This window comes from Prinia subflava, chromosome 5 (genome assembly GCF_021018805.1).
Source record: "Prinia subflava isolate CZ2003 ecotype Zambia chromosome 5, Cam_Psub_1.2, whole genome shotgun sequence".
NCBI classification, from domain to species: Eukaryota; Metazoa; Chordata; class Aves; order Passeriformes; family Cisticolidae; genus Prinia; species Prinia subflava.
In genome coordinates this window covers 29,681,297-29,700,729 of record NC_086251.1, presented here as the reverse complement: position 1 = coordinate 29,700,729, position 19,433 = coordinate 29,681,297, and the positions used below count along the sequence as shown (strand labels likewise).

The 19,433-nt window shown below is 44.5% G+C and overlaps 1 protein-coding gene across 5 annotated transcripts in view; it reads left to right on the top strand.

Moving 5' to 3' along the window:
- The window catches only part of SUSD6 (sushi domain containing 6), a 94,316-nt gene that overhangs the window by 5,235 nt on the left and 69,648 nt on the right, over positions 1 to 19,433 (top strand). Inside the window, exons 1-2 of one of the 5 annotated variants that reach the window (XM_063398719.1) lie at positions 8,378 to 8,523; positions 15,503 to 15,595. The gene's annotated coding sequence lies outside the window, so the exon portion shown is untranslated. Of the gene's footprint in view, positions 1 to 8,377; positions 8,524 to 8,637; positions 8,920 to 9,334; positions 9,359 to 15,502; positions 15,596 to 19,433 lie in introns of those variants that run through there. The other 4 variants (XM_063398720.1, XM_063398722.1, XM_063398721.1 and 1 more) reach the window with 4 other exon arrangements.

Below are 19,433 nucleotides of genomic sequence, written 5' to 3'. Positions count from 1 at the left end.
GTTATGGAGCCCTTGCACACAGTGAATCATGGAGGATTTGGCCCCAAGGTCCTAGAGTGAACTTCAGATGAGGTAAACAAATACCTGAAATAAGTATGAGGATGTCTTTGTTATGAGAGGTCAGAGTACACCACTGGAGTGATCCATGCAGGCCTACAAACTACAGGTGTATGAGCTACTCTCCATAAACAAATAGTGCAGTGACCCAGAATAGGCTCTAATAAGCAAGTGGCATTGAGTGTAAACTCAACAGGAAGGCTACATACTAATGCTACGTGGCTGCATTTTCAAGCTGAAGCTGAAATGCAATTAACATGCCATTCATTTACTTGAAAACTGTTGGTTTTGAGCAAATGATCAGTCTTGCATGCTGCTTCAGTTTCCAAGCTGCGCTATTTATTCTAGCACAGCCTGGAAATCACAACATGAAGCTATTGAAGAACAGTGGGAAATGTGACATTGCTGGTGATGCTCTTCCAGGGAAGTAAAACGCAAATTGTAATCAAACAGAACAAACTGTCAGATTAAGGCTTCAGATTTTAAATTTTTTTCGTTTGAACTAATCTGAGCTGTTTATTAGCTGACTAGTAAGATTATTTCTCATTTTGTATGATTTTTACCTTCATCACTGCTTGGATTTTATCACTTAGGTATTTTTAGAACTGCAAAAATCTCTCATCACTCCTCCTTTGCCTATCGGAAGCCACATCAGAACATAGTATTCTAGGATATAGTATTTAATGTTCCAGTTTAAATATGAGCTGTTTTTCCATTCCTAGATTGTACTTGGTCTTGCTTGATGGTGCTGTGCCAAGGAGCTGACAGCCAAAAGGAAGAGATTTGCTGTTTGCTTCTGCTCTCATCTGGGAGTGTTGCACAGCAGGGAGCATGAGAGGAGTCAGGGGTTGGAAGCTGGACCTTTCCTGGTTTTGCTGTCCGTACACCTATGCTGGTGGAGTGTAAAGGATGTATGTGGGGCCAATGCACTCAGCCTGCAGTGGTGTCTATTACATCCTGAGAAGAAAGGCAGAGAGGTATTGAACCCATGATGCCTGCTCTTGAATTCAGGAGACAAGTGTCCCACTCATGGAGGCAAAGCGAACACACATGGGCAGGGTTGCATTGCTCTCCCACATTAGGTCCACAGGAGGTAGCCCAGGCCTGAGCTGGCCCTGCTGTTTTAACACTGTTTAACAAAGATCTGAGCTACCAACACTGCCATGACTTTGGCCAAAGCCCCTTATGAGTAATTCTGCTTAATTGTGGGTGAATGTCTGCAGCTGAAGCGTACTACCCATAATGATGGGATTACATTTAAATTCTTCAAGTTATAACCTATAGTTATGTGCTTAGACTTTGGAGAGGATAACCTCTATTATTCTTTTACAACATGGGCTGGGATTCTGAATTCCTTAGGCATCAGAGAGCATCTGTCCAGAATCCCAGAGGCCATACCAGTTCAGAACCCATCATCTGAATTGCATGTCAGCAAAACCTCCCCAAGGGGGGAAACTGTTCTACCTGAAGAATGAGTAATTGCAACTGGAGACACTGCCAAATAGATTTTTCTTTTCCATTGGGTTGATTTCTGGGAATAAAGCCAACTGGAAGACTGCTAGAAGAAAATCTTCCTAACTGATCATATTTGCAATCAATTTTTATGCCAGATGTTGCCTCAGAAATTCAGCCGACAGTAGTTCTAGTAGGCAGCTTGAAAAGGGCTGATTTTTATATAAAGAAAAGATTTGCTGCTTTCTTGAGGTGTACAGAGTCTGTATGTAGCTGACTACTTACAGATGCAAAATGATGTGGAAAGAACAGGTGGGAATCCAAGAAGTTAACAAATGTCCTTTAACAAAAACCTACTGTGTAATAGAAAGACTTCTACAGCTACCCTTAATTTTGAAGAATTAGTCAAGAGATGCCCGACTTTCTTGATTCCATTTTCAGAGTTGGCAGAGGAGAAGCCGAGAGTAAATTGGGCTGCTTTTTGGGAAATCATGGAACATGAAGTTGTTGGAAAGAAGGAAGGGTTGAGAACAATGGGTGTTAGACAGGAACAGGTTCAGTTCTTTGCTTGTCACTTTTTTGCTAAGCAAATGGTATGAGTTGGTATCTATGGGATCTGTACCACCCCCTCCCATCTGTGAAGAGGAATAATAGCACCTTCCCTAAGCAGTGCATAGTCAATGTGATAATGAAGCTGTATATTAAATGTATTAGATAAACTTGGCAGTGGGAGGATTTTAAGATGGTTGGAAGGTAACAAATTGCTTACAGGATTTTATGGTGAAGGAGGTCCTATCCTTCATCCTCTCTCTCGATCCCCTTTACCTCTTTACTGTAACACATAAGCAGTGATGCAGCTACTGTATCATTGAACATACTAAAGGGAGTGGGATGGATAGTTTACCATAACAGTTTCATAGAATTGGTGCTTCCTGTACCTGTGTATATAGGTCAGATCCTGCAGTTTCTCTCCTTGAACTAACAGGCTCACTGTACTCAGTGATTTGGGGTTTGTTGTACAATTTTTTTTCTTCCAACTCTCTATGCTTTTTAGCATAGTGTAGGGATGAGATCGATGAGATGGTGCTAGTACAGGCCCATGGCACTGATGAACACCACAGTGAGATACCTGGAGATAGAGCAGGATGGCTGCTGTACACTGGCACTGTGCCCAGGCAAATTGTTCTGCTGGGATTTGAGTGCCATTTCTGGGAGCTGGGTTAGGTGCTGATTGTACCAAATGAAGCAAATGCTAAGAAGGCAAATGTGATCTTCTGGTTTATTGGGCAAAGTGTCTCTGATAGAAAGGGAGTACACCACTGGTTAGCAAGATACTGAGGAGATCCTGTGCAGAACACTGTGTGTTATTCCTGTATTGGGAAATCCTGCAGGCAAGACTCTGGTGTTAAAAAAGATTAAATTAAGTTTGAGACAGCAGGGCTAGTTAGGATGATCAGTGAACCAGTAAGCTAGCCTTAGGACAGGGCACTAAAAGTGTTTCTATCTTTGAGCCTGTAAAATGAAATTTGAGGCAGGATGTGGCAGGCCTTTAAAAATATGCAAAGGACCAGGCAATTTGCTCAGCCAGTGCCTTTCATGTACCCTGCATTTTGCTGTTCTAACCCAGGGACATGTCACAGTCACCCTCAGAAATGCAGACTCTGAAGAAACTGCTCTGAAAAAACAGGATGGTTTGTTGACTTCAACCATAGCAAGACCTACAGGAAACTCCCTTTTCCTTGCTCTGAATATTTAGCCCTTAAGTGAAGTGGAATTAATACCACTGTGCTGTGTGGCTTCAAACTAGCACAACTGGAGCAGAAGTCAATTTGCTGTATTTGAAAGAAAATTAATTAAGGCCTCATTTGTTTCCCTCAGAGAGAAAAGCTCTGGGTAGTTTCCAGGAGATGATTTTTTTTGAGCTCCTCTGGTACAGGCCTATATGTATAGAACAAATGTAGTGCAGCTTCAAGACCTAAATCCCTATAAACTCCAGGTTGTGAGCTGAGTCTTCTGGCTCCCATGACAGCCCTGGTGACTGCTGCACAACTGTATGCTGCATTTCAAGTCACAGAAAAGGCCTCTTAATGCAGTGCATGTTTATGGTACTCCAAGAAGGGAAATGTCATGGCAAGGATGATGCTTATTGCCAGGTTTAGCCTTACCTGTTTTTCATCAGCAGACTGTGAACTCAAGTGCCCTAGCAAGGCAAAAGGGTGGATGGTGTGCCAAGATTTGTCTTTTATTCTTGTTTTTCCCATGTTGCTTTAATAGTCTTTTGGAGATGAGCTGCTCTATTTACATCTACTCTGAATATTAATAATGAATAATGCCCTGCTAAACACAAAAAACGTGTCTGGGTTCCAGTGTATGATACTGAAAGTGTAACTGAGGGCTAGCAGACCCAGAGATGTGTGCAGAAGGAAGTGGGGAAAAAACAAAAGCAAAACAAGAGAGGCATAATCTACAGGAGGCTAGTGGGCTGTGGGGATTTTGAGAGCACTTAAAAACTGATTTACTCCTGCACAAATCCCATTTCAAACAAGTTGCCAATAAATAGGTCACAGAGGTGTTACTAGCAAACAGGCAAAGGAACAAGAGTGTGCGTGGCTGTCATGTATGTCTAAGTGGGAGATAATGTTTGCTAGAATGAGGCCTGACATGCTGGCAGCTCCAAGAAACAAAAGGCATCTCTGGTGTGATGCCAGCTATCTGCTTTGCCACTGGAATCTGGATATGGGGGCTTGATAGAAACAGAAAAATGTGAGTAGCTCTCCTCATCTAAGCAGTGAGATCTCTCTCTGTGAAAAAAGGGTTTGTGAGAGAGTCCTCTGAAGCCAAAAAGTCTTTGATGACTGAACTGGGATCTCAGGATGTCTGTAGCAGCCTGTCCTTAGAGTGAAGCTGTCTTAATCTTTTGGTTGCTGGCTGGGCAAACATGGAGGAGAGAGCAAATGGCATGGAGCAGGTACAGCACTCACCCTTTGTCTGCAGGGACACACAGTGCTGGGGAGAAGGAGGTCACACAGGATGGTAACATTACCAAAGCTCATGGCCAAGGCTAGATTGTGTGACAGCCTGAAGTAACATTATCCCTTAGACTGCTTTTCTCCTCTGATAGTACTTAGACTGTCATGAGGCATTTCCTAGCTGAGCACTGCCATCAGAAATCATATTGTATCAGTGGCTTCTCTCAGAAGTGAAGTTACCTTGAAATTGGAGTCATGTTAGATAGGTGGCACCTGAACAGAGTTCAGTAACTTTTGAAGTTGTATTGGGTTTGCACGGCCAAGCTTTGGTAGCAGTGGGGAAGGGTACTTCTCACAGCTTCTGTGAGAAGCTGCTAGAAGCTTCTTCCGTGTCCCGCAGAGCCAATCTCTGGTGGCTCCACAGACAGATGTGCCTCTGATCAAGGATAACCACCAGTTAAAAATGGTGGTAATGCCTTGAACGGCTGCACCCCGTGGAAGAGTGACCCACTCTGCAGCAGTTTGAGCAGGACTGTTGTCTGTGGGATAGACTCGAGCTGCGGCAGTACAGAAAGCTGTTCCTTGTGAGATGGACTCAGGCTGGAGAAGTTCATGGAGAGCTGTCTCCTGTGGGAGGGACCCACAGTGGCACAGGGGAAGGACTCCTCTCCCTGAGCAGCATGAGAATCCATGGGTGATGAACTGACCATAACTCCCATTCCCTGTCTTCCTGCACTGCTGGGGGAGGAAGTAGAGCTCAGGAAGGAGGGATGGCTGGAGGGAAGGTGTTTCAAAGGTTTTATTTTACTTCTTATTATCCCGCTCTAATTTTATTACTAATAAATTCAGTTAATGTTTCTAGTTCTGTCCTGGTTTTGCCCATAATGGTATTTGATGAGTGATCTCTCCTGGTCCTTATCACAACTCATGAACCCTTCATTATATTTTCTCTCTCCTGTCCATCTGCAGAGGGGAGTGATAGAGAAGCTTTGGTAGGTGCCTGGAATCCAGCCAGGTGATCTTACTGCAGAAGCCCACCATGGGAGGGAAGGAATGGGCAGATGTGTGCAGGAGGGTAAGAAGTACCATTTGTTTTCATGTGGTTGTCAAAGGCTTTTGGCAGTTTGAATGGCAGAATACAAATTTCAAGTCTGGGATTAAAAATATGTTTCTTTTATCTGATTAATCCAGTGGCAGATCTGGATCCAGACGGCAGCAATTGTCCCTGTGGGGTCTACCAAGGCATGCAAAACAGTGTGCATTTGCATCACTGTGAGAGATGTTTTATAATGTTGTAAAATGTGTCTTCTCCAGCCCAGCTTCCACTGCCATCCCACTGCTACAGATTTGCCAAAAAACCCAGGGCAAGGTGTGGTGTGGGGTGTCTCAGTGCCCCCATGGGCTGCCCTTTTCCTCAACCCTGTGCTAGTGACTAAATCCCATTGGTGTCTCTGCCAGAAAGTGCATTCATGGACTGAGACTTATGTGATAGTAAAACTCTTTCTGTGGAGTAAAAGCAAGATCCATAACCACTGGATAAAAAAATTAATTGTTTAATCAGATGGGGCCACACAAAATAAGCACCTTCTGGTGGAGTTTGGCAGCTTTTATGCTTTAAAATTTCTATTACTGAAAACAAAATGTTTCAATGAATTATTTATTTTCATCTCCATTCAAGCAACCTGAAAGCAAACATTAGGAAAATGGTGCCAAAATACCTAGGTTGAGACCATAAGCTTTGTGCCTTGGGGAGAAGTACTCTGATGGTGGCAGCTCCTGACCTTCCTTTATTGATACATGTAATAAAGAGAAAATGTTTCACCTCCTTCTTCAGAGCCTGGAGCCTGAAAAGATTGGAACCAGTTGGTCACAGGCATTTGTCTGGAAGAGGACTGTAACTATTTTGGGGGCAGTTGGTGGCATTTACTTCCTCTGAAGTATTGGCAGTCGGCTATTGCTGATAACAGGATGTTGGATTAGACTGGCTGGTGGTCTGATGCAGTGTGGCAAATCCATGGTAAAAGGCATTAGTTAATGTCTGTGTGATACTTTTAAACTTTTAAGATGGTCTGTAAATGCTGATTTCTATGATTCCATGATAAACAACAACAACAATAAAAAAGAGTGGTCAAATTAGTGTATCTGAGGCCTCAAAGGAAGAATATACTGGTTTTTATTATGGCTTGATACAGTTATAAGGAGAAATATGTATGAATAAAAATTATTTTGCCAACGAAGTATGGCACAGAAATAAAAGGATCTCTAAATGTTAAAGAAGTTGAACTGGTCGAAGTGAAAAATGTGATGATTCGGCCCCTACTGAGAGGTCATTTTAGTGAGAATTTGCCAGGAATTCTCTGAACCTTTCTCTGTGCATTAATGCCATGAGCAGAGGGAGTACTGTGGCAGCCTCCTCACAGCTCTTTTATTTCAGAGGTACAAAGGTTTCTGAACTTTTCCTTCAGGCCCAGGACAGCTGCACTAATTGATCAAAGCACAGCAAAACACAGGCCAATATTGTCACTCTGTGCCTTCCACCTTTGCATCGGAGAGTTCACAAAAACAACAGCTGTGTGAATCAGCAGGTTTGTGTGCAGCTCTAGCTCCCACTCTTCCTTCCTGCCTTTAGGCATGTTTTCCGGATGATGATGTAGTTTTTTCCTGCTTTTTGGTGTTGAAGTGCTTACAAGGGGAATATTTATAGGGAATGTTTTGTGATGTATCATATTCATCTCCTACATTTGAAGAAATGATTGTAAGCCATTGGTAAGCTATAACCTATTATGGGCTTTTACTATGAATGATCACTGTACTATTGCAGAAAAATAGGTAAACTTCCCTTCACCTTTCCAGTAGCACTACATATGGTTCCTTCCCCACATAAGAAGGAGAACAGCTCACTCTCCACAAACTATGAATAATGTAGCAGACCCATAGGCGGCAGGTGTTAATTCAAGCAATAGAAAGGAAAGCAAAGCAAGGAATTCTTGATTCCCTGAAGGCACTTTTGGATACAGGAGTGTTGTCTTCATCTTTTTACAGAGAGGCCATAAAAATCGGATTAAGAGAGAGGAGGTGGCAAGAAGGTGTAAGCATCCCCCTACACCTGTATGCATGAAACCCCTGTCAGCATGAGTGTGACCTCCTGCGACAGCCCAGCCTTGGACCTTTCAGCCAGCACCCTGGCTCTGCTGATGCTGCACAGCAGGGCGGACCCAGCTGCGGCATGTGCTACCCCAGGCTGTCACCAGCGGAGTGACGAAGGGTGTGCCAGCGGGTGAGCTGGTGGCACAGGGAAGGAAGGGGCTGGAGTGTGCCTGCTGCAAGAGCGCTGGCTCGGCTTCTGTGCCGCTGTGGCAAGTTCGGCCCGTGGCCGAGTGTCCGCCCTGCCCGAGCTCTGCGGTGGCTCCGCAGCCCCGACAAGGGCAAGGGGCACCCTCCCCGTGTGCTGCCCCCGCGGCCCGGCCACCAGGGGCTGGCAGCGCAAGGCAGCGGCCGGGGCTGTGCATGCCGCTCTCCCCCGCTGCTGCGGAGCTGCTTCTGCTCCGGCACAGGGCGGCAGAAGGCCGGAGAGGGCTTCAGCTCCGCTCACAGCCGCTGTTCCCCGGTGCCGGGCCGATAGCGAGCGCCACGTGTCCGTGCAGCCGCACGCCGCCCCGCGGGGAGGCGAGGAGGCTCGCGGCGCTCCCGGCGGCTTCCCAGAGCGGCCGTCGCTGGATGCGGTGGGGCGGCGCCCCGCCCCGTCCCGTCCCTCCGCGGCGGCTGCCGCCGGTGCCCGGGCCGCGCTCCGCCCCCCGCGGGCCGCGCCGCAGCGCCCCCCTCCGGCCGCGCCCCTTCGCGCGGCTCCTTTAAGGGCTGCCCCGCCCCGCCCCGCGCGCCGCCGGGCGCAGCTCGCGGGGCGGGGCGGGGCCTGGCGCGCGGCGGCGGCCGGGGCGTTGGGCGGGCGAGACGCCGGGGCGGCCGGGGCGCGCGGCCGCCGACCTGCAGCGCCAGCGGCACCGCCGCCCCCAGCGCGCCCGCCGAGCCCGCCCGCCGAGCCCGCCCGGTGAGCACCCGCCGCCGCCCAGGGAGGAGGGCGCGCAGCCCAGGGGCGCCGGGGCGCGGGGCGGGGGCAGCGGGCTGGTTGCGGCGGGGCGCGGAGCCGGGCCCGCCGCCGGGGAGCGGAGAGCGGGGAGCGAGTGCTGGGCGGGGGCCGGGCGGCGGGGCCGGGAGCCGGAAGGTGTCGCGGCGCTCCCCCGGGTGGCCCCGCGGGGAGCGAGGAGAGCCCTGCCCGGCTGCGGCGCCGCACGGAGCCGGCGGTGCCCGCGGCTGCGGCGGGAGCCCTTCCCCGGCGGACTGCCCGGCCGCCTCCCTTACATAATGTCACCTGTGGTACCTGCGGCTCCCTCGTGTCACGGCGGCGGGTGGTCGGTGGTGACGGCAGAGCTGGGCTTTCTCTGAGGTCAGCGGTCGCAAAGTGTGTGCGTGTTTGGGCGTGAGGATTCGCTTGGTGCGGGATGAACCTCTAGGGTTTAATATTCCTGAGTAACAGCGGATAAGCGTTCACCGCTGTCTCTTTCCTTTCGTAGAGCTTTTGGGTGCGTGGGGAGACACAGGGAAAGCGGTGTCTGAGGTGAAGGTGGTAGTGGAGGCACTAGTGCGGATAATTCAACGTGAGAAACTTTGTGTTTGTTAGGTTTTCGTCTTTGCTTTCTTCTTTGTGGTGCCGTAATACTGCCCAGAGGTCAGAGCTTCCCTAGCAGCTGCCTTTACACGTGTGCAGTGCTTAGGCTGAGCCTCTACATGTGCGTGTAACAAATCTATGGTAAATCCCGTACAGAAGACCTGGAACTCAAAAATAGCTATGCTAGGCTTCTCAGAACTGACAAGCAATAATTGTTGTAAGTATCCCTAAAATTGGGTAAAGGATGAAAAGCTACCATAATAAATTGTTCTTATTTCTAATATACTAATGGAAATAGTGACACAGTTTTCATCTTTGTAGCATTCTTTTAAACAGATTAATGCAAATACAGTAGTTTCAAGTGGGCGTATTCTCAAGGGGGTTACATTATTGTGGGGAATGGATGTGATCCCAGTGTAGTTACAGTAACACAGATTTTGTTGAGTGGAAGGGGATGAGAGGAAGTAAATATATAAATTAAAAATATCCTAAAGTAGTCAAGAGCTAAACTGAACCGATGGGCAGAGAGGATCTTGCACTTGTCTGTTGGCACTTCCTAGTGGCTTTTTGTGTGTGTTCCCATAAAAGCTATTATGTAATGGTGCTTCTCTTGGCAGGAATCTATTGTCACCGTAATTCCTGAGGTTTCTGGAGCAATGCAGCTTGTTCAGAAAAGTCGTGGTTAGAACAATGGGAAGAAAATTTCTTAAGAGGAGATTTTAACCTCTTTAATTTTTCATGCAGTAGGACTAAGCTCAAGACATCTGGATCTTTTCCAGAGTATTTTTACCGTCCTCTCTTTTTCAGCTTGTCTTTCTCTTCTAGGCTGCTCTATAGCTGTCACGCACTAGCTTGCTGCTTACATCTGCATCAGGGCTGGGAAAACATTGACTCTCTCCTTTAATAATATTTGTTATGCTTCTCTTTTTAGTTTTTTTTTTCCTTTTCACCTCTGAACAGATGCAAAAGTGATATAGTTAGAGCACCTAACTGTTGCTTAGACAAGAAAAAAAACTTGAGATAATGGAGAAAGGGAACTCTCCCAGTTCTCATCTCTAGTTTGAACTTGTCTGTATACATCAAAGGGAGGCAAAACACCTAAGCAGAGAAGGAATTTGCATATTAAATGCCAGTGCTCTAAGGATCAGTGTTGTCTGTGGTGTCTGTAGTTTATCGTTGATTTCATCCACCCCCTCTTCAGGTGTCTGCCATAAATTTCTTTGCAAGTCTGCCTCTTTTTCTTCTTTTCATGACATGCTGTTTTGGGGGGGTGTATTTTGATGCAGAGAGAATAATTCTTTCTAGTAGTGTAATCTGGTGGCCAGTTGTGGCACTGGCAGCTTTCAGATCATACTTCTCTCTGTGTAATGTTCATGTTGTTTCTGGTAGTAATTCTCTAAGCAAAACTTTGAGGAAAAACTACCTTTCTTTTTCTTATTTGCAGTTTCATCTTCCCTCTTACATTGGCTTGTTTTGTTATTTAAATGAGTGTTTTATGGACCACTAAAAAAGACAGTACCATCTGAAAGTAGGGAAGTATGTTTCTTTAAGGGCTACTGGGTGAAGGACGTGCTTAAAAGATCAGCATCTTAATCTAACTATATTTTAAAACTGAAAGTCATTGTAGAGCAAAGCAGCACATGGGAGCCATAACCTCCTCTTAGATAAGTTATTGTCAAAACCCAGATGCCCCCATATCCTCTTTAAAGGCAGATGACTCTCTGAAGTACAGGTCAGGGAAAGTACTGATCTCGAGGCAGAAATTTCCCAACCACAAGTGTAGCAGAGGCTTTGGCTCTGTCCCCTTCTCTTTCTGCTTGTCATGCAAATTGGCCACCTGTAGACTCTGGGGAGGACCCGACGTCCTTGAGTTGTGCAGTGCTCCGTGTCTCTGCTGAAGCAGTTTCCACACAGTTATCAGCAGTTTATATTTAGTGCAGCGTGTGAAGGTGGACTGAAATGGCTGCTTGAGCATAGTCAGCAAGTAATGGTAACTGAAGTCACTAGATGTGTGTCCTGCCTGGAGTGTAGTGGTTCTGATGGAATTCGTTCTGTCTTGTGGTCATGGTTGTTTTCTGCTATTTTGCTCCTGCCTTGAGAATTATTACAACTCTCAGTAAGAGCAGCCTGCCATGGTCTTAACCTCAGCCGTGTAACATTGTAGCCATGGGTTTGGGTTTCTGTGACTGCTCCTGTGCGTCACTTCTTCTTTTTATCAGTGTACTTGCTCACACCACAGCCATCTACTGCCTTACTGCCCAAATATGCCTCTTTCTTGTTCTGCTTTTGTGAGCAAACGGATGTAAGTTGCTGGCCTGTGTCAGTCCAGGAAGGTTGGACGCTGCACACGGAGTCTGTGTCAGGCCACTGCTGTTGTATTTTATTTTTTCCCCCTTTTGAAAGTTCACCTGAGATACTTCCAGAGAAGCCCATTATATACAAATAACTGCATGAAAGGACAGTAGCTTGGAAGCCTTGCCCCGGAGTTTCCTGGACTGTGTCCTTTTGTGCACCCTGCTTGGCACAGGGACTCCCTGCAGCTCCTCTGCCCTCTGAGCCACTTGTCAGCTGCTGTAACCAGCTGATCCCGGCTGATCAGGCTTAGCTGGGAGAGGCATGTTTCACTGGCAGGGTTGGTCCCACAGCCTGTTTGCCTGAAAGACTGGGAAGGAGGGAGGAGAGGCAGCAGGGATTGAATTCGGCTTTAGGAATATGTAAATAGAAACATGAAGGCATTTCCTAGAACAGGGAAAGGGAAAATTAACCCATGTATAGCAAAGGTATTGTGGTATTACAGTAGATTTCTTTTGTCAAAATAGAGTAGTCTGTAATAATGTTTATCTAGTTGTCATGACAAGTGTCATGTCCTTCGAAATGCCATCCTACATGTTTGATCTCTTGTCATTAAGTTACTCTGGCTACAAATAGAATTATTTCAGATGTAACAATTTAACCTCTAGCACAGAGTGTAGTAGTTGGGAACAGGTAGATGACTTCAGTGAAGGACTCTCTGTCTTTTTAAGCCCATCTCTGTAATTCATCTGGCTTTGCTGGTCTGTAGTTATACAGACGATATTTTCCCTGCCTCTGCTAGAAGTCTTGTTTATGCAGCTGCAAAAATTGATTTTAAGTTTAATCAGTAGAAGCACTTCCTATAAATGTCAGGAAGTGAGCTTTTGTATGTACCAGAAGAAGTTTTCATCTGCCATTTGTATGCTGGCTGTTCTGTTACTGGGCAGTGGCAGCTACTACCCTCTCACAGGAAGCTTAGTGCTCTCACGTGGCTTACTACATGATGCACTGCAAAGTCTGTTTTCAGACTAAGCATAGTGATGCTAATAAGAGACCAGTGAAAGCCTGGCATGTTGTTTGCTTGCTTAGTTATTTACTTGAAATATTTATGTGTGGTAATTCAAGACAGTTTTTTGAGGAAGCTCACATTGAAGAGCTGCAGGACCAGGAGTTAGAGATGTAAAACCCCTACTTCTTTCCCACTCTCTCAGCTGTCCCCCTAGCTTCTGTCTTTCCCTGTGTGTTGGACGGTCGGCAGGCTGCAAAAGTGGAGTGTACATGGGGAACTTTCTCTGCAGCACAAAGGATCTGTGTGTCTCTTGTCACTCTGGTGATTCCCTGAGGGGAGCTGCTATATCCTGGCAACCAGCCCACCAGCAGAAAATGGGCTTCCCGGTAGAAGTGAGTGTTGAGTGGAGCGGGTTGGTCATCACTGCTGCGGTAACCTTGTAACAAGGCAAAGTACAGCTTTTGGAGCTGGTTCAGCAGAGTCAAGGGAAATTGGCCGCTGGCATGACTTTTTATGTGGTAAATAAAGCACCACATCATATTTGTGCTATAGAATAGAATGGCTTTCATTCTCACAGTGTACACTGGCCGTAGGAGTAACTTCCTTGTAGGCAGTTGAACTTTGCAGGGCTGAAATGTGCACCATTTTAACCTCATGCTCAGAACTGAACCAGCTTCAATACCAAGTCTCTTCATAGCTTCCTTAGCTTACACTTGAAAAGTGCCAGGACCATTTGGAAAACTTCAAAGCCATTTAAATTTTTCTTCAACTAAATTTCCTCACAGTTTATAGTATTGCTGTGCTTCACTGCTGCTCCTGTTTTTTCCTTGCATTTATTTAATGGGATTTTGTAATAAAATGTGGGAATTGTAAGAATTTATGATCAAAACCAAGTTTGCAGCTTGTTTGGCAATAAAGATAGAAAAGAAGTCATGTTGGTATATTGGATCTCTTTTTGCAGGACTTTTAAGGGTATGTAAGTTTTAAGAGGGAAACCCTGCTGATAAATCAGTCTTTAAAAAATGACTAAGCAAACCAAAACCAAACAACACCCTTCCCAACCCCTCACTTTCTGTAAGTGAACTTGAGAATTATGTTCTTACTGTATATAAAAATGCAGATCTTTATATAGCTAGGCTTGTAATGTGATTTCTAACAGTAGCTGTTAAAGGCTGCTTGCTTTGAAAGGAGCTGTAGTTTGTATGTGTACTGTTAAACCTATAGATTAATGAAATGTTTGAATGTCTTTGACCTATTTAGGCTCTTTGGGTTTTCTTTTCTCTGTAAATAACGTCTTAAAAGTCTTCAAGGACAATATATTAAAGCAGCCCACACCAGTACCGTTTTACTGGGGGATATGCCAGAATCCCCTTTGGGTATTGGAGCCCATTTGTGCTGTCTACTCTCAAAAAGCATTTTATTTGTTAGACCTAGTAAGGTGCTCTAATGTTAATTAAAACACCTCCCCCCACCCCTCCTTTAAAGGAAAGAATGCATGCTGGGTATGTGTTGCTCTCTAATGAGCCGAAAGCCAGCTGATGTGCAGTGAAGACAACAGCAATCTATCATTCTCTGCTGTGTATGGATTCATTATATTTGAAATCTAAGACAGAAACTGCCTCACAAATACCCTGTATAGGTTATCCTTTGGTGTTGGTACGCAGACTGAGGAGAATCTCTTCTGTGCCAAAACACCAGCCTGGGAGGGTGATTGACATATCTGCTTTTCAAGAGAAGTGTCAAAATTGCAGAGCATTGCTCAGAGGGTATGAAAGCTTCACTTCTCCCATCTGCTGCCGCATATGCCACTGGCGAGCCAGTGGCCATATGTGCGATCATCCTGAAAGCTTTAAAGCCAGCTTCTCTCTCAGGGCCCCTCACTCCTTTTCAGAGTCCAAAAAGGGCATGCTGCTTGCTTCAGGAAAGGGAGGGTCCTGTTTTCCCCTTAGGAAAATCGGGTAGTCTGTCTTTAGAAGCTAAAGCACTATTGAGAAGAGCTGTGTGATCCTGAAATGCTCTGGACTCATTCTGTGATGTGCAACAAAAGTGTGCTGGAGACTTCATTGCAAGCTTTGCCCTGGTGTATAAGGAGACTACAAAACCATACAAACTTACTAAGAGATTAATTAAAAATAATTCCATGGGTACAGAGAGCAAGGTTGTAAGATCAGGGTTTGTGTCTTTTTGTAAGCATATCAGAGATGTGAAGAGCAGTTTGCTAGGTTTACTTTTCATTTCATTAGCTGTGAGAACCTTCATCTCAAGTCTTTTTGTGGTTTCCTGTCTTGCAGGGCTTGCACGCTTCTGTGACTTAAAAAGCTGACATTTAAATGTGACAATGAAATGTTTAGCAACAAAGGAGATCTTTAAGCAGGCTAGACAAAAATTCCTTTCAGCTGCATGGCTTTTGCTCTCACTTGGATGACCAGTTTTCCCAGTTCTCAGTTTGTTGTTGTACTTTCTAAAGTGGAGAAGGTTGCCTTGTTAATAACCATCTTCTGAAATACTGGAATTTTTAGTAGTAATGCTGAATAAAAAGAGTGTATATGGTGATGAGACAGTAAAACATACCTCTGAATTTTGGCACTGTAGAAATAAATTTCTGCTATGCTTATCTGGGAAATATGCAGTATTTGCAATCACTGAAAATGCATGTGTGTATCTGATGGCTGGACTTGATGCAGTTTTAATATGTGTATTAAATATGGGTAACTTTTGGTAAGTTTCCAACCCGCTGAAAAAAAACCACCAAGCAAGCTTGGGTACTGCTGAAAAATGTTTTTGGTAACACTCTGCTACACTTGAAACTGTTCTTATCCTTGAGATTTTTAAATGGAATGTGTGAGGATAGTTTGCATATTCCTTGATTATGAGTAACTTGTGCAGTATATCTCAGATCCAATCTGAATTTTGAGAGTAACGTCTGTACCTGAAGCATGGCTGTGTGCCTGTGTCCTAAAAACAGAGAGCTACTTCTGCCCCTCAAGCCCCCTGCTATTTTATGTGACAAGAGTGCCATTCTTAGTACTCACAGGGCTAATATCTACTTTTTTAATGCAGTTCTAGGTGTGTGAATCAACCTATTATCACTGAATCGTCAGTTTAATCTCGCTAACTTGACATCTGTTGTATGCCAGCCTGTGTCAATATCAGGTAAGATGAAAGCTGATGCTGTTACTTTGTTTCTCCTGAGTTTTTGCTTTTAAAACCTGCATTTTGTCCAAATGCCACGACTCTTCTGTAAACTGAAGGCAGAATGTGCTGCCTTCCATGTTCTCATCCTGCAGTGAGACAGCCACTGGTGTTAGCATCTCTTGCTTTTGAAACAGGAAGTATTCTGAAATGTTCTTACCTTCTGACTCCTTTGTAGCCATGCCTTAGCATTTTTCTTTACACCTCTGTTAGCCTGGTTTTTGTGGTGTTCAGATACCACAAGCTGTGTTTTTTCCTTGTATTCTTCACTCCCTTACCATTCGCTGGTTTTGCTGTAGAAACTACTGAAGTCTTTCCTGCCTTCCAGAGTTAAGCATGCATGATAAGTCACCTGTGCTATTTGACCTTTTCACTTGAACAAAAAATAGGTTCTGTTTTGACTTGATTTTTTCCCCTACCTGCTCCCAAATGTTACCTTTGAAAACCTATCACAGAAGGATCTTACTAGTGTATTGTATGTTTGATGTTTTAGTTGTGAAAAGCTGCCCAGATATGTCTTTCAGAGAATTAAACATAAAGCTGTTATTTGGACCTCATCCTTTTATCCCCTTTTAGAGAAGGGGTGTAGATTGCAAGGGGGTGAAGTGGGGAGGAAATCCTTTTAATGCTTTCAACAAGGTTATTATCCAGAGCTCTAGGGGAGTCCTAGTACAGACAAACTAATGTGAGCCTTTGTTCTGATGCTAATCAAGATAGGGATAATTCTTCTGACTATGCCCTCTTCCCCTCAGAACCCTCTAGCATTGACAAGGCATTAAGCTCCTTTGCTACCTCTCTTTTTGCTGTGCCTCCCTGCTGTCTTTGTTTTCTGTAACTGCTACCTTGAGTGCAAAGTTTAGCGTTTTAAGAAGGCCTCATTAGGAACATTTACTTAAATATTACAAGATTTTTTGGGTGCTCCTGGGTGATACTTGTACACTTCAGTTTAACAGATATCTTGGTGGCTATATGTGTGCGTGTTTATTTTTTGACTCCCTAAGTAAAAAAACCCAACTGTTTGTTGATGTGAGACACATTGGATTGAATGCAGTGGCATCTTTTGCTACATGTTGGGACATGTAACTAAAATTTAGAAGGTATTTTTCATTCTCTCTTCTTGGCCAAAGCAAAAAATGTTGTTTCTCAGATGCTTTTAAAGATTCCTTAAGAGACTTAGCTTCTGATCCCTAGTCCAAAGAGCTCTCTAAGTTTTCTATAGTGAGTGTTTGTACAACCTAGATAATGTATTGGGTTATGCCAGTAATCTGCTCTCAGCCTAAACATAATCTGCACAGCATCAGAGATAAGCTTGAAACCCAAGTATATAGTGAAATATGACTCTGCCTGTGATGTAACACAAATGTGGCTTCCTCACCACATCTAATTTGTGACAATGGGGAAAGGATGGTAGTGAAAATATGCTTATGTTTCATGTGAAATGCCTGCATCAGACAGAGCTGTTAAAAATGTCATGCAGATCAAGAAGAGGAGGGAAGAAGTGTTCGGAGTTAGCCTCTTTAGCCTTTCCTTGGCAGTAAGAAGCTGATGAGAAGCTCATCCTTGTGCTCCTAAAAGCAGGTCTGCTAATATAGCAGTGCCGTTAGTGATAGTGGGCTCTCTGAGGATCGATGGTGCCAATCCTCCGTGGATAATCTGTCCTGGCTCTGGCTGGGCTGGCCTTCTGCTGAGTTTGTAAGGGAGTTTGTGGTCTTTCTCTAGGAACTGTTCCTTCTGCAGGGTGGTTTGAGACCCTTTTCTGTATCAGTACGGAACAGAGGGATGGGAAGGATTTAGACATGTTGAAGTCAGAGACTGCATATGTGTGTACAGCTAGCATGAGCATATTGGTGCAATCATGTTTCATTTTGGTGGAGTGTTTTTCCCTAATGCAAAATTCGAGAAGTCCTGCAGTGATGATGTAAAAATCTGATTTCTTTGCAAACTGCACAATTTTTGCCTGTGTAGACATAGAATATTAAGATAAGCTGACCCCAAAAATACATGTGAAGAGGGAATGGGGCAGAGGGAGAAAGGCTCCATCAGAAGATGCTCAACTGAGGAGACTGAGTTGAAGTGCTTTCTGCCAGTGACTATGCACAGATGCAGGGTGTATATTTCAAAGTAATCCATCCTGGCTCCTTAATGCAAACCTGCATGGAAACATTAGCTGTGGGAAGGGGTTTATCAGCACTTCTAAACAGTGTTGTTTTTAGAGGTTGATTCTGTTGAAAATGTCCTGAAGAGACATTGCTACCTGATACAGTACATTTTATGTGGGTAAAATTATGGGCTAGGTGTAACTGCCTTTGCCTAGTGTTATTAACCCAACAGTTGTTAAATCCCAGGAAATGCTCATGTTCAGAGTGATTGCTTTTACAACCTGAAAATAAAACCTGGAAGATATATGTGGTGTTGGTTTTATATTTTCTTTACCCTTGACTTGCATCCACAGGGCATTTCCTGCAATTGGGTGCCCTGTACTTAGTTATTCATATTCTATCACTTTTCAACATCCTGCTCATTTGTGATCTGAAACTAAGTAAGTGGATCTCTATTAGCTGGGTTGACATGGGTACCTGTGCCCAGTGTTTTCTGCCATCTCCAGCTGGGCATCTTACAGAGTGATGCGCATGCTGCAGGCTTTCCAGGCATTGTTCCAGACAAGCCTTGCTGAATTTGAGATATGTGATAAGATTTATTTTTATTGTCTAATGTACTTGGTGTCAAGCAACCATGCTTGCTAAAGGAGGCTGGTGTTTTATAGGCCTCTTGTTTTGTGCATTTAATTGCTGCATAACTGATTCCTTCCTTCTTGTATGTGTCAAGCATACATTGATTTTGGGGTTTTTATAACATTTGTTTAACAGGCTCCCAGTACACAGGGAAATTTTACACCCTCTTTCTACTTGAAGTAGTATTGGAGCTGTTGAGAGCTATTATTCAGCTTAGAAGATACAGTGCTGTGTCTTATCAAGGGCTTGTGTATATCCTAAACTCTGTGAAGGTACAGCCAGGCACTGTCAAGGTGCTCAGAGAAGTTAAAGGCAACACTTTCTTCCCTTTCAGCAGCTTACGTGGACTGTTAAATTTGTTTAATCCCCATAAGTGGTGAATTTTATAGGATGCATACACTAACAGAGGTATTTTTTTTTTCTTCCATGCCACAAAGATGAATATTAAATGTAAAATCAGTAAATTTTATCTACATTTTTTTCCCTAGGACTCACAATTACTTTAATCTTTCTTTGACTTCTCCTTCTTGGCTATGGAGCCAAAAATGTTATACATGATAATGGTAGCATTCCCTCTAAGTGTAGAAGGCAGCCTGTTTTTCAAATCGAAAAAAAAGCATTTTGGAATGTAGGTGAGGTTCAGGAGGACAATGAGATATTTGAAGAAGGCTTTTTGAAGCTGCCTTAATACTTCAGTATACTGGGATTATCCCATGAATTCAGTAGAGTTACTTCAGAGATGCACCATGAAGGTGATTGCTGTTACACCCTCACCTGATGTTGGAAAGACTATTGCAGAAATCCTCTCCCGTTTTGGCCAAGGGAAGTAAAACAGGAATGTTGCACCCAGAGTGTGTGGAATACCTTGAGGAGTGTGACGCTGTGCCTGCTAGCCAGGAATTGGATATGGAGAAAGGTATTTGACTTGCACTGCCTGTGAGAATAGAGACTGGTAGCTCTGGAAGCTGAGGCTCTGTTGGTGTCTCAGGAAAAATACCCATGAGGTTTACCCATGAGGTTAGGAAAGTTGCTTACTGTAGGCAGTATTAATGCAAGCTTTGTGTAGT